Genomic DNA, 15,968 nt, shown 5'->3' with positions numbered 1-15,968 from the left:
AGATGGCGGTGGTAGGTCCGGATCACAGGCCCGTGAAGAACGGCAGGGTCCAAGTAAAGTCTTAGGAATTATTTTCGCCAACACCTAAGTAGATGGTAGATTTAACTCCAATAGAAAACGAGTTTCCTGTTGAAATTTTTTTTTTTATCTCGCTATCTCTGGGGGTGGTGCTCTATCTGAAGGTAGAGATAGTGTTCTTGACGGTGATGATGATGACTACGAGATAATTCGCTAGATCCTCACATTAACGACTGGGATGAAGAGCTGTCGAGTTCATTGCTATCTGTGAAATCACATTCCCATAAACTTTCACTATTATTTCCTCTAGAAGAGATGCCAAAATGACTCGTTCGCTGGGAAATGTTATTTTTACCATTAAAATCACTTCTTGCTTTGTTGTTAATTCGAGATTTGGATCAGTGTAATGGATGCCGTTTGCTCACGATACCATCCAGTAATTGTATGATCACTTATGATCTGAAACGGGATGATACAAATTCATAGCTGCCAAGTCACCCGGATTTTCCGGGAGGCTCCCAAATTTCTATCTCCCGGATTCCCGAAAAATTGGGAAATTTCTCCGAATTTCGCCCGTGATTGTAAAAAATCCCTACATTTAGGAAAAGAAACTATTCCCTAAAAATTTATCCGGAAAAAAAAAACTGATTCTTCATAAGCGTTGTGTAAATTGTCGCCATATTTCGTCAAAATCACAAAAAATATTTCATTTTCGGGATGAAAACACAAAATTCGCCAATTAGCAAGCGTCAATCCGGCCTTTCGAAATCCAAAACTGGCAAGATCGCGTATATCTGCTTTATCCATATTGGTTGGCTATGATTGACGATGGCTTGCACGGTGTCACAAATTTTGCAACGGGAAAATATCCCTAAAATTTCCCTTTTACTGATGAAAAATCCCTAAAATGTTTTGAAACATCCCTTTTACATTGTACGGAATTTGGATCCACGCGTAAATCTCCCGAATTCTCATTCTCCAAAGTTGGCAGCTATGCAAATTGTTTGTCTGCAACCGTTGACTTTAAAAGTATACTTTTATTGACTATAAAAAGTTTTCAAATGACGTGGTTTTTTACAACAACATAACAAATTACTACAAAAAGACGTAAACAGTAATACAGAACAAAAATACACAGATGCATAGAAATAAATAAACATAAAACATTCTAAAATAGGAATATTCTGAGGCCAAAAAAAAAAAAAAAATTCACGTTTCTGAGTGCAATATTCGCTGATATATTTTAATTAAAAAATTGGTAAAAATTTGGAAAAGAAGAGCATAAACTATTAGACAACGCTCCTTTCTCTCATTTACGCTGTTCCCGAATATCTCAGCGAATATTTCACTTAGAAACGTGGATTTTTTTTCTTTTGTTGGCCTCAAGAGAAACAGGAAAACTTTCTAATTAGGTTTTTAAGCACACGGGGGACTGCATAAAAAGTTAATTTATTTATTTTTTATATATACGACCCCTCTCAAATAACGACATTTTAAGAAACCGCACATGTCATTTAAAAACTCATCTAATTGAGTAGGTTTTCTTCCGATTTTCAGCAGGTGCAAAGTAAGGAGTATCAGGGAAAGATTTTTCATTGCGAAATCAACTTTGAAAAATATCTGGGGTTGCCAATGATGAAATAAGAGGATTTTAAGGAGGCGAGATATCTCGTCAATGCCGCTTAAAGGGTCAATAGTTGTGTGGTACGCTCACCTAAAAGCATTCCCATCAACTGGCATCGGATTAGATAGCAGTTGGATTTGTTCAAATGAGAACTAACCGTAGATGCAGATTTACAGGGTGTATATCTGCACTGATGTGCGGTACATTGCCGCCATTATGGTACGCACACTAGAAATGTATCTATCACGTAGACACCAAAAATTTTTTATACATGCAGCACATACTTTTCGAGATAGTGTTCGAATCGTGGCGTTACCTCCGGCATATCGGTAGTGTGGATGGTTTTTCCGGGGTAGTCGTTTTGAAAGCCGTATTCACACGTCAAAAATCGATAATAATACTGAGGTGAAAAGTCCAGATCATAGAAACATGACCACTGATAAGACGTTGAAAGGAGGAAGAGAATATATCGGTAATAACAAGAGGCTGCAAAACTTCAGATCTCTATTATATGAGTGTAGGACTCGTTGCATCGATAACAGTGACGAGAACTGAGTTTGACGTCAGTTTTGTGCCGATTGTAAAGGCGGTGAAAAATAACAATAGCCAATAGAAAAACCTGATGCGGTTCATTGCGCGTGAAATCGCAAACATCTAATTCTGGATACGTTAAGTATCAATCTCTATCTATATCTATATACGCACACACACACACACAAACTACATACTGTATATATATTGACCTTCTTGTCTGGACAAGGGGCTATTTAGACACTTGCACTAGTATTTGGCATTTCGGATTGAGACCTACACTATGATCTGCAGAAGAAAATGATTGTCATCATCGCAGAAACTAAAAAAAGATGTTTCCTTGTTCTTTGCTTGTGCACCCATGTTTTAACATTGTTTCGTTCTTTGATCTCGTTGTGAGAACAATCACCTAAATAGCCGATTAGTTGAGAAATAGCCGGCAAATAGCAATGTAAGGAAAATTTCGAACCGGCGTTTCGCCTATATCACGGAAAACTTTTCTAGTCAGCTTTTTTATATGGAAGTATTTTAATTAGAAATTTTTATTTATTTATTATGCGTTTGGTTTTGTTAATAATAAGTAAATTTGTTGTAGCGGTAACATAATTTTTTAAACTTTCAGACCATAAGTATAAGAGATGCTTTCGATAAAACTTTATTTTTTTCGTTTTTTCTGGACCGCAAGCAGCTGTGCTTTTACAATAACATATTTTCAATTTCAATTTATTTTACTAAATAACAGCTATATTCTCAAAAATTACATTACCCAAGAGGCAAATGGCTGCGAATACTGGGGTTGTAATCATAAGGAAAATCAGAAACTGATACAAACTTTTCATGGGAAAAAAAATATGCATAAATTCAAATCACACAAATAATCATAATACAAATTCGAGTTAATTAGTAGTAAAAGTATCAGGAAATAAAACAGTAAAATATGTACAATGTGTCTATTATGTTGAAGTAAAAAAAATGTGGGTGGGTGGGTGGGTGGGGGGAAGAAATGTATATGCATATACATGTATATATTGTGGCTGGCTTTCGGAGTGCTACTTCAATTAGACATTAAAAGCTAGATTAATAAGTTTTACCGTTACGGAACTATGTGAAAATAAATTTCAATATCATTTATTGTGCTAAGATTTTCTTTTAGCTTTATCTTGGTCTCATTTTCAAAAAGGTCTCTTCGCGTTCTCCTAAAGTCATTCTTCCTCTTTTTCGAGGCTTAGTTCGTCCTGGACTGGAGTATGCTGTAAGGTTTTGGAGACCATACCTACAGAGGGACATAGACTTGGTTGAAGGGGTGCAGAGAAGAGCTACGCGTGTCCTTATTGGCACACAGGGCTTGAGTTATGAAGAAAGACTTCATTTTTTGAATATGTTTACATTGGATGAACGCAGGTGTCGAGGAGATATGATCGAAGTGTTCAAAATTTTCAATGGGATGGATAGGATGGACCATGAACTTTTAGTACACCGCCAATCGACTGCTTTTACAAGGGGACACCAGTATCGATTGGTGAGGGACAATGCAAGGTTATGGTGTCGCAGGGAATTTTTCTCCAATAGGGTTGTTAATAAATGGAATAGCTTACCCACGGAGGTAGTAAATTGTAACACAATTGACACGTTTAAAAAGAAATACGATAAACATGTTGGGGTAAATCGAGAAGCTATCCATTCTTAGAATAAGACAACCATAAGTAATCTTTATGGGCATCGTATAATATTTTATCATGTGTATATATTGTTTGTAATTTGTGTTAATTGCATTTTTAATTGGGTTGCTGTATTTTTGAAACATATGACAACCATATTTTTATGGGCATCTTTTTATCAGCCACCTCGTTGGGCATTTTGCCTGTTGTGGCGTTGTATTTGTATTTGTATTTGTATTTTGAAGTTACGCAGATTAGTAATTGTTTGCACATCACATGGTATTGAATTGAAAAACCTTGTGTGTCGCTATGAAAATAAAGTGTTTTTGAAAAATATCTTTGTGTGTATGTGGTATAGAATAAATACAATTTGGTCTACGTGGATTTACTGTAATGAGCATGGGCAAACGGTATTACTTTTTGTGCAGAGTAATTGCTACTTTAAGTACAGCTGGCGAATAGTTAGAACGTCAGCATTACGAAAAAAGAATATTAGATGGGTTGTTATAAGACAATTGAATGAACGACGTTATTTGAACCCAAAATTTCAAAAAGAACCACGGCTAAATACGAATTCAACTGAATTTTTCGTAGTGTGAGTGTGTTATTGCAAGAAAGTGGTGAAAATATTGAGACGAGGTGTTTCGCCAGCTGGTAAGAGGCAGTGCCAATATTTAAGACTATGGGTCGGTGTGGAATGTCGGGTTTGTGGACTTTGGGCAGTGTGTAAAACCTGGCGCAAAACGCAACCGATGGGGTGTTATAGTCATTATTATATTAGTCGAATTACTTTTTTTTTGTAGATTGAATTAGATTACTATTGTAATCTCCACCATGCATACAAAGTCCGTAATATATGTGTGATTGAAACCACGAAAAATACAAATTTCTAATGAACACTTTGTTAACATGACCTCTGAGATGAAAAAACTTGCAAAATCATGTACCTCAATTTATTATGCAGAAAGTTAAAGTACGATTTCCATTTAAAATTATTATCGAAATAAAGACCGAGATATTTAATACTTTTGACAGCTTCAAGACAGTTATATGAGCATGAAGTGAGATTACATTAGTCAGTATGGTATATCAATTGAATGGGGGTCAGGATGATTATCACGACTATAATATTTTATTTCATTTTTTTTTTGTTATTTTCGAGACCATAAGCAGAGGCGGCGCTTGCGATAAAATATTTTCCAATTCGTTTCGTTTTCCTCAGGATCATAAACAGATTCGATGCTTGCGATTACAAAATTCTTTTTCATCTTTTCCGTTTTTACTGGACTATAAGCAGATGCTGTGCTTGCTATAACATAATTCCTTTCATTTTTTTTCGTTATTTTTCAGACCATGAGCAGAGGCGACACTTGCGATAAAATATTTGCTCATTCGTTTCGTTTTTGTTATCATTATAAGCGGATGCAATGCTTGCGATTACAAAATTCTTTTCATCTATTATTCTTTTTTCTGGACTATCTTGTGCTTGCAATAACATAATTCTTTTCATTTTCTTCGTTTTCCGGAAACCATAACCAGAAGCGACACTTGCCATAAAATGTTTCTTCAATCGTTTAATTTTCTTCAGGATTATTCATATGCGATGCTTGCGACTAGAAAAATTCTTTTCATCTTTTTCGTTTTCTTTCCGGACCATAAGCAGATGCTGTGCTTGCAATAACATAATTCCTTTCATTCTTTCCGTTTCTTCTGGACCGCAGACATATTCTGTGCTTGCTTAACATAATTCCATTCATTTTTTTTGTCGTGATTTTCTAGACCATAAGCAGAGGCACTTGCAATAAAATATTTCCTCATTCGTTTTTTCTTCTTTAGGATCATAAGCAGATGAAATACTTGCGACTAAAATATTCTTTTCGTTCTTTTCGTTTAATAACAATTTGTTTTCGTTTTTTATATACCATAAGCAGATTTGATGCTTGCGATGAAAAATTTTCCGTCTTCTATGTCCGAGATGTTGTGGTGCTTGCGATGAGAATTTTTTTTCATTTTTTATCGACCATAAGCAGATGCAATGCTTGCGATAAAATTTCTATCTCATTTCATTTTTTATGGACCACAAGAAGATAAGGCGCTTGCAATAACAATTTGTTTCCCTTTTTTATATACTATAAGCAGATGCGGTGCTTGTGATAACTTTCTTTTTCACGTTTTTTAGAGATCATAAGCAGATGCTGTGCTTTCGATAAAAATGTTTTGGTTATTTATGGACCAAAGCGAATGCAGTGCTTCCGACATCATAATTTATTTACCTTTTCGTTTTTTCGGCACCATAAGCATGTCTGATGCTTACAATAACATCACTTTCGTTTTCATTCGGCATTACAAGAAAAAGTTTCAAATTTGATAATTTCGCTGTTTTTTTACGTATTTACTTACGTCAAACTATAATTCCGTATTTTGTTCTAATGATTCAGTTTTCTTGGGATAAATGGAACCCAAATCGATCACTGAGGGTTTTATTTAGGGCTCGCCTATAGCGCTAGTTGTTTTTAATGATTTCTCTATATGCGGCATGTGTACGCATATGTCTGGCTCTTTCGTTGCACTCACAAAAATTACTCAACGTTTCCATTATCTACTGTGAAACCTCAATGCTGACCTGGTGCTTATGCAACAAAATACATTATTCATTTATTTCTTAATATTTTTTGGATCTTTCTCTATTTTAACTCAATTACTTCTAATTGAAAATGAATATTTTTGGAGGACAATCATGAAATTAAATTTAAATCAGGAAGAAATGAAAAAAAACGAAATCTAAGAAAAGTACACGGAAGGGTGAAGTTGAGATGTATCTTAAGAATTATTCTCTATAAAGAAAGAAAGCTTATAAGAAATTGGGCCACACTTCCGCGCTTCAGAAAGAAAAAGTGATGGAAATAACAATTTTTCTGTAGCCATTCGGTCATCGCCATTCGATCGCTCTCATTATCACAAATCCCATTATGTTATTGTTATAGTCGCGTTTTGCTTCGATGACCACCGCAGAAGGAAAAAAGAATAATAACCCTCTTAATGCATTCCAATATGCTCGACATTATAACAAGCCGCATACGTATTCACTTAAACTTAAAAATCATTTTCTGTCGAAAAAATGAAAACGATACTGTTTCTATGAAAATTATAATGCGATCAAATCAAAATGACATTGGAAATAATAACAGTTTCTTTCGTAATCATTTTCGGACTAAAAGTAAAAGGTTTATCATTATGTGCACCATATTACGTATTTGTAATTTACGATTGTGTCTTAAATAATTTGACGGATCATTATCTCACAGCATGAGCAGTGTTATATGTGCTGTAAAATACGGAACATGTAAATGCAGGAATGAAATACTGTACGTATAATACAAGAATGTCCCGTATTTTTGGCCGTTCCGAGTTTTTTTTTTTATACACTTTTGTTCCGGTTTTTGGATGAAGCGTATATGAATTTGCAATCTCCTCTAAAATCGTGGATGAAGATAATTTTCATATATATATACTGTCATATCAAAATATACTGTGATAATTATGGTTATAATATAAATAAACGTTCATCTCATATACTTTTATGTTCAATGTTAGTTTTCCCGTGAACTACATTTCAATTCAATGTCATTTTTGAGTAGCCCTTCATTTTCCACTATCAGGCAATTTTTAAGCGATAATAATTGGTGATTTTGAAGACTCAGTTAGTAGGATTTAATAGGTAGACTTATACTTGTAGGGCTGCTCAACCTTTCGGCGAGACCGGGCCACTTCCTTAGTTCGAAAATGCATCGCGTGCCACTAAATGTAGTGATTTGAAACCACGCCTCGGGTCACTTCAGTGATTTGCAAATGTGCCGTGGATCACTTGACTGATCTCTAAATGTGCTGATGGCCCTTAAATGCTCTGTACTTGTGCCAAGGATCACTTAAGTGATCTGTTAATGTGCTATGGGGGTCACTTAAGCGATCTGTCAATGTGCTATGGGTCACTTAAGTGATCTGTTAATGTGCTATGGGTCACTTAAGTGATCTGTTAATGTGTTATGGGTCACTTAAGTGATCTGTTAATGTGCTATGGGTCACTTACGTGATCTGAAATTATGCTGCGGGACGTTTAAGTGATCTGGGAAAAGCACCACAGGTTACTTAAGTGGTCTGCCAGTGTACCACAGGTCACTTAAGTGATCTGCCGCTTAGTTCATTTTTACAAAATTTTGTTTTAGGTCGCTGGCCACATCAGATGACTCTGAGAGCCATGGGTTGGACATATATGACTTACGGCAACGTTTATAGTGTCAATTTATTGGTAAAATGCAGTATTTTTTACCGCATTTACGATCACAATTTCCAGTATTTTTCTTAATGAAATATGGTCACTCGAATCATAATGAATGCTTTTCTCTTGAAATACATTTTTGTTTGTTGCGATTTGCAGCAGCTCTTTATTTTCCCGCCTTTCGGGAATTTTAGCAAAAATTTGCCGGTTTATCATAAATTGCAATTTCTTTTTGCTACAGTTAGTTATATCCTGTGTTTAGGATCGCATCTTCCAGTCTTTTTGGTCACCTCCACTGTCGCCGCAGTGGTGGTCTAATTGAACTCATAGGGATATTACTAATATCGATTACACAGTAATTAAATAATTCTTCATTCAGTTAGAATTGAATTTCCAAATCTGTCCGCGAACCCCATGAATGAATGAACTCCAGAACTCAGCCGCTGGACTTATCCCATAGCCGAAATCTCCTCCGGCACAGCTTCGTGACATAGTCTGGAACAACCTGCTGCTGACCAACTGTGCGGACCATCACTGGTCCACAGACCATTGGTTGAGGAAACGCTGGCCTTGTGTATGCATACTCAATGGTTTTAGTCTAGACATACACTTTTTTATTTCCATAATTTAATTATTATTAATTGTATGATTTATGTTTGGCAGTATCGATGATGTATTGCATCTTGCCAAAGTATTGCCAATACTCTCACGGGTATTGCTCCCGAAGGAGAAAAATCGATTTAGAGACATGCGATAACCTTAATAACATCTTTCTTTTTCCTCCCCGAGATCTCGTGAAAGTAATAAAATTGAAATGATGACGATCATGTGAAAAATGTTCAATGAGGTGCGTGAAATGAGTTTCGAATGTTTGCGTATTCCACGCAATTTACCGGCGAATAAAGTGCGATTTTTTTTTTCTACTGTGCTACTTGGGAAACGATGCTCATAATGATTATGATGATGGCCGAGAAGAAAATGCCTACACCGAGGCCTACTTTCACTTCGAATTCATAGCGGAATGTCCAATCTAGTGAATGGCCGTCGTGGGCTATATCAAGCGATTTTGATGAGCCTATTTTCCAGTTCATATGCATGTAATAAAAAAATATATATTTGTATTATTTTTATGATTTTTCTCTCGAACCATAAGGTCTATCTCTAGAAATATTTCGAAACAAAAATCCGTATTCTATTAACTTCAATTTCCATTCATGTCTCCGCATTTATACCGAAAATTTGAATCAAGATGGGTCTTAATCGTGACCTTAGTTGTAGGGGGGGGGCATCTCTAATGAATTATGATGAGAATAATGTTTAGTTTTGATTGATAATAGTTACAAATTCCTCAACAATTTCAAGTGAAAGTCGGCCTTCGATCATGTATTTTAATAGTAAGTAAGGTAATTCACACATGAAGTTGCAGATTTTGGGAGCTTGAGAGACGGGAATGTTGCTGATTCTGTGAGCGTAGGAGAAGCGTATAGATTTTGAAAGCTCAGTAAAGATGTTCCACAATTTTGTGATTTCAGAAGGGTGCAGATTCCAGGAGCTGAGAGGAGAAATTTCAGGCGTCTGGAGTTTAAAGGAAGAAGTTGAAGAATTTGGAAACCAGGGGGAGAATTTGCAGATTATGAGAGCTCATTAGACAAGCGGCATTGTGAGCATAGAGGGATGTAAATTTTGGGAGCCGAAAAGAGAAGCTGGAGATTACGGAATCTCAGGTAAGACGTTGCTGAATTTTTGGGAACTAAGGGGAGAAGTTGTAGATTATGAGAGGTCAGTAGAGAAGTGGCAGATTTTTTGAGCTTGGGAGGATGTAAATTTTGTTGGCCGAAAAGGAAGTTCGAGATTATATGGAGCCTCAGGGAAGAAATGGAAGATTTTGGAAACTGAAGGGAAAGTTGTAGATTTTAGAAATTAAAGGGAAAAGTTGCAGATCACGAGAACTCAGTAGAAAAGTTGTTTTGTGAGCGCAGAATCGTGAAAATTTTTGTGATTTGAGAGAAGAGGTTAGAGGTCATGGAAGCTCTGGGAAGAAGTTGCATATTTGGTAAGCCAGAGAATTACTTTGCATATTATGAATGTTCAGTAGAAAAGTTCCAGATTTTGTGAGGTCAGAAATGCACAAATTTTGGGACTTGAATGGAGAAGTTGAGATAAGGGGAGATTATGAGAGCTCGGTAGAGAAGTTGCAGATTTTAGGAGATAAGGAGAGACGTCGCAGAATATGAGAGCTCGGTTGAAGTAGTTCCAGGTCTTTTAGGTTCGGAAGCATGCAGATTTTTCGGGTTTGACTGACAAGGAGAAGTCGAAGATTGTGGGAGTTCAAAGGAGAATTCACATACTTTGGGAGTTCAAAAGAAAAGTTTTGGGTTAGTTGCAGAAATTTCGAGAACATGGAAAAACGGCGTTCTTGTGGAAATAAAAGAAGCAAGCACAGAGATGTTGAGAACTCAGGGGAAAAGTTTCAGATTCTCTCGGAGCTCAGTGGAAGCAGTTGCAGAAAAATTCTTAAAAAGAAAAACTTCACGCGAAAAATGATATTGAACCAACTTGTACATGGAAATACTTTATATTTCCATGGAAATACTTTATATATTACTTTAATCACGGATCACGTTACCATTCGGGTATTGTTATCATTTTCACAAAGTGCGGAGCAGACCAATATCATAACATGGGAAAAATTCGTTTATAGTTATCAGGAATTCAGTTTATGCTATCCATATTTTTTTCGTCGGAAGTTTTCTTTTCGTATATTTTGAGGCTTAGATCATTTTTAGACTCATTTTCTATATTATAAGTTGTGGCCATCAACTTGTGCGACTATGTTGGAGGTCAGTAGGCTCTCTCGTTGACATAAATTTCCGTACTCAGTCCGCAATGTCCTAGTCGGGTCGTAATAGCCGTTATGATCCATTTACGTTTGCCGCTTTTCTTTCCAATTTTATTTACTAATAGCTATAATACCCTTATATATCTCACGCCATGCCTCTACCGAACGCGCTATCGCAGCAGTTAGCTATAATACCCGGCACTGCCCGGGTTTTCTTCAATTACTGGGAGGATTGGAAAAGTGACAAACCATTGTAAAGGCATATGCATGTGAGTTTCTTTCAACTGACCATATTCCAAATTCCTCGACCGGAGGACTTTCTTTCCACAAGAGAATGTATGGAACAATTTCTCAATAAAAAACAAGGCTTTTGAACAAAAAAGGAGGGAAATTTTATTTCTGTTCACACACACACATGGCCATGGGAGGGGGGGGGAATCCAGATCGCTAATCAGGATAAAATATCCAAAAATTTCATTTTTGAAAAGCCATAAAAAATTAAATTTCTTTGTAAACAAATTTAAAATAATACAATGGCGCTCATTGAACCTATTAATTTGCAAAAATGTTAATTTTATGCAAAAATTTGAATAAAATTCAATTGAAAAACAAATGTTTAAACAAAGCGTTGCGCAAAAAAATGCAGCGTCAGTGAAAAATGGGTTTTAATGAAAGTATATTTCCCTAATAATCATAAGAATTATAACCAAAATTTGGGAAACAGTTTCATAACAAATGAGCATGAACTGTTTCCGTTAATCCGACTTTGAACATCAATTTTTCTAACCATGAGTAAAGTGTAATGATTGAATAGTTGTACAATTATTTCAGGGCTGCCCAAAGCCTCTCTGTGGTGAGACTGGCTCGCATTCGCATCTGGAAGTTGGGAACCACAGAAAACCAATATCCACCACCACTATGGCGACTTTGGGGGTTAGAACCCGGGTCCTCGAGATTCGAGTCCGTCACTATGACCACTCGACCACCACAACGGCAATTAAGTTCGACTGACATTAAAAAAAAATTGTAACCTTTTAGGTAAAAAGAAATTGAAGAGAAAAATTTCTAATACAGTCGAATCCCGTTTTAACGAATGCCGTTATAGCGAAAAAATCTCGTTTTCACGAACACTTTTCTAATTCCCCCCCTCCCCCACATAAGTTTACATAGGAAAAATGCAAAAATCAGAAATTCCTTTATCAAGAAATTTCGTTATAACGAAGTGATTTCTCCGATCTCTAGGAGTTCGTTATAGCGGGATTTGACTGCATATACGCGTGTACAATTCATATATTAGCCGCGAAATAAGAATTTCACGGATGAAGAAGCGGATAAGCAATAAGAGTTCACTGATCTAACAGCGACTGATTGATTCTCGCAGGGATAACTTAAGAATATATAAAAATAAGAAATGATAACAACCGGTTCCGAAACACCGGATGTTATTATATGCATATACAGTATATAATAATCTTCGATTCTGATAAGATATGGGAATTTCGATTGTTTTTCTCATTTTTGTCTCACTTTTTTTTTTTTTCTTTCTCAAAGCGTTTTAGTCACGGTTAAGTGATACCGTTGCACGTCCTATCTTATTATAAGCGAAATGTTCTTGTTTCGGATTTCTAATGGCGAAATCGGGGTTTCCTGGACGCCATTATAACTAATGAAAAAATAAATAAATATATATATATACTGCATATGGTTTTTTTTATATGCATATAATGTTGCGATATGGGGAAGAATATTTTTCGATAGGAAAAAAGGTATTGAATGAGTGAGAGAGAAAAGTGTAGAATATGAGGAAATCGGAAGGAATGAGATTATAGTAATTTTTATTAAGATTATCTTTATGTAGGTCTTTTCTAATTGGTTCTGTTTTTGTGGTTTAAAAAGTAATGGATATTTAACCTCTTATGGAGCGGATCCGATGGATACGTATCTGGTAATGAATATGTGTTGATCGGAAAAGTTTCATGATCATATATTTCATGGTGTTTTCGAAATGCATGTACAAATGAGGGGTAGGGTTCGCAAATATATTAGGAGGTTATTTTTGAAAGAAAACATTTCCACAGTTATTGAATTTACAGTAGAAGTTATAGAAACCTTTCCATCCCCCGGAATGGGCTGCTTTAAAAAAAGTGGGAAATTTTTTGGATTGATCAGGGGTTTAACAAATACAGTCATACCCCGATTTACATGATTTCAGGTTCAGAGTAACGAGATTTTCCAAGAAAAAAGGCTGGTTCTTGAATTCAGCACATTTCGTTAAGTGTTATGGGGTTATATCTGATATGGACGCAAAATACTTTAATTATAGTTAAGTTAAAATACAGTCGAATCCCGTCATAACGAATACCGTTATAGCGAAAATCCTGTTTCAACGAACACTTTTCTAAGGACTCAGGTACGTTTACATAGGAACGATGCATATATCTGGAATTTCGTTATAACGAAGTGATTCCTTCGGTCTCTTGGAGTTCGTTATAACGGGATTCGACTGTATATGGGTTTATTATCCTTGTCTTGTCCATTCAATCAGAACACCGCACGTAGCCAAGCTGAACTGATTTTTCTGTTGCTGAAAGTAGAAACTGGAAAACCAGCTTAAGATGTAAACTTTGCTTGAGATTTCGAAAATCAATGTGGATTTTAGAATCATTTGGAAACATATACCTAAGATTTCTCAAGAATAGTTTGGGTCAACCATTTAATACGTTGAGTTCAAAATGATGTTATTTAAAATTTATTGGTAATGCATCCAGTCTCTCACCTGCAATTCATAATTAATTTCGAACACGCTGATTGACTTTATACGGAGAAACAAAAACTAATAATGAAATTACCCTGCTTCAACATATCGATTGCAATTTTTTCCCGTAAAAAAATTGGTTTCCTACAGAAACATATTGGTTCCTATTAAACACTATTTAATGCATTTGTATGTAAAATTGTGCCCCGAATTACGCGCTTAATGTCGGCCCCAACTATTGCTTAAGTCCGGGGTATTACCGTAGTTCTTGGTTGTTCGATCATCGGGACACTAATAACCTTAATCTTTTCGATCAAGGATGATCGGTTTTTTTGCATACCTTTAGATATTTTCCAACCTCCAGGCTGTCATAAGAACTCGACCCCAGGTCCTTTTAATGCACGCACGGAATCATTTTCATAACAGATCACGTGACGCAACGTGTCAGTCGATCATGGCACGAGGTCTTTAGGCCGTTTATGCTTCTCATGTGTGTTTATTTCACGTGGGAAAAGAAAGAGATAACATGATAAAAGATCGGCTTTTCGCCTTGATCAACTGTGCGTGGAGTTTTATTTCAAAGTTCATCATATATTTGACTAACACATTTACGTAACACTGACACCAAAACCGTTATTGAAATAATGTTCGCATGAGAGACATTAACAAAAGATGTCGGAGCACGTGAATCCGAGCCTTTCGGCGTAATTCCATTGGCTTAACCGTTCTCGGGAGCATTAATTTCTTATAAGAATGATCATCATCCGCATTTCCGGTCTTAAATAGAATGTTTCCCGTTTCTTATTACCTCTTTGATACGATTAAAATGGTAGTTTCCGACGCGGAAGTCTATAGATTTGTTTGATTTGAATTGTATTCCGTCACGGAGTCGCGCGTTTTTGATCAAGAAGATGGAATTAATTTGAAAATGAATTTTTTATATGAAGTCATGTGAGAAGGTTTGAATTTTAAATGACGACTGGAAAATATTTTTTTATCTGAATCTATGAAATCCGTGCAGACTTTTGACCGGTTTCGCATTTACCTTTACGACTGGTTTGCAAGAAGCATTCGATGGGGTTCAACATGGTAAAGTTCTGTAGCGTTTACATGAGATTTGATTGCGTTTGTGGCTTCTTGTTGAATCGGATAGAATCGTGGTGGCGTGATAGGTCACAGCGGGTTCTTGTGAACGGGAAGCTTTCTTGTGTTTGACAGGTGTCACAAGTGACGTTCCTCAAGGAAGTGTCCTGGGTCCAGTACTTTTTTTTTTTCACTTTTTATCGATTAGCTCGATCAAGGCATCAATAGGATTGCTAGTAAATTAGCAGATGACGTGAAGCGCGGGAAGGGGGGAGGTAGTTGGGAATTCAAGCGATGGAGATAGGCTTCAGACGAACTTGAATATGATTGCAGCATGGGCTGATGAATGGCGTATGACGTTTAGTGTTGGTAAGTGCATGGTCGCTCATTTTGGTTCAAACAACTCGCATTTAACTTATGTGTTGAATGGTATTACTATACCGGATACAACTAGGTTCACCGATTTAGGAATTTTCAATGGCGAGCAAATTAGAGGTTTTCTGAACATTTTTCAACGTTGGTCAAAAAAAGCTCCGCGAACAGAATGTTCGGATTTTTCAGCGTTGGTGAAAAAATACAAATATACAAATACAACGCCACAACAGGCGAAATGCCCAACGAGGGGGCTGAGAAAAAGATGCCCATAACAAATATGGATGTCATATATTTCAAAGATGCAGCAACCCAATTAAAAACACAATTACAGCTCGTCCTGACGGGAAGTATTCTGTAGGTCATGTAGACCATACCTACGGAATGACATAGAAATGGTCGAGGAGGTGCAGAGAAGATGAGCCACGCCCTCTCTTGTTGGTACACGGGGTTTGAGCTGTGATGAGAGCCTTGATTTTCTGAATATGTTCACATTGGAAGAACGCAAGTGTCGGTGAGAGGGATATGATCGAAGTGTTCAAAATTTTCAAGAGGATGGATAAGATGGACCATGAGTTATTTATACACTGTGTCAATCATCTGCTTCGAAAGGGAGGGGGTGGAACACCAGTATCGATTGGTAAGAGACAATTCTAGGTTGCAGTGTGGGTAGCGCAAGGAGTTTTTCCCTGAAGGGTTGTTAATAAATGGAATAGCTTGCCTCCAGGGATCGTGAATTCTAACACACTTATAACAAGTTCAAAAAGACGTACGATAAACATATTGGGATAAACCGAGAAGAAATCCATACT

General features: G+C 36.5%; 1 protein-coding gene across 2 annotated transcripts in view; it reads left to right on the top strand.

Moving 5' to 3' along the window:
• LOC149085707 (uncharacterized) overlaps positions 1-15,968 on the top strand; it is a 79,802-nt gene that overhangs the window by 10,083 nt on the left and 53,751 nt on the right. The window contains exon 2 of one of the 2 annotated variants that reach the window (XM_089232089.1): positions 9,640-9,831. The exons of the other annotated variant lie outside the window; for it this stretch is intronic. The gene's annotated coding sequence lies outside the window, so the exon portion shown is untranslated. The remainder of the gene's footprint in view (positions 1-9,639; positions 9,832-15,968) is intronic. 2 annotated transcript variants of the gene reach the window in all.

Source organism: Pholcus phalangioides, unplaced genomic scaffold (assembly GCF_987345545.1).
Source record: "Pholcus phalangioides strain wild (caught in Gottingen) unplaced genomic scaffold, Ppha-v1.0 ptg000005l_1, whole genome shotgun sequence".
Taxonomy (NCBI): Eukaryota; Metazoa; Arthropoda; class Arachnida; order Araneae; family Pholcidae; genus Pholcus; species Pholcus phalangioides.
Note: the sequence above shows the minus strand (reverse complement) of the source record. Positions and strands in the feature narration are given on the sequence as shown.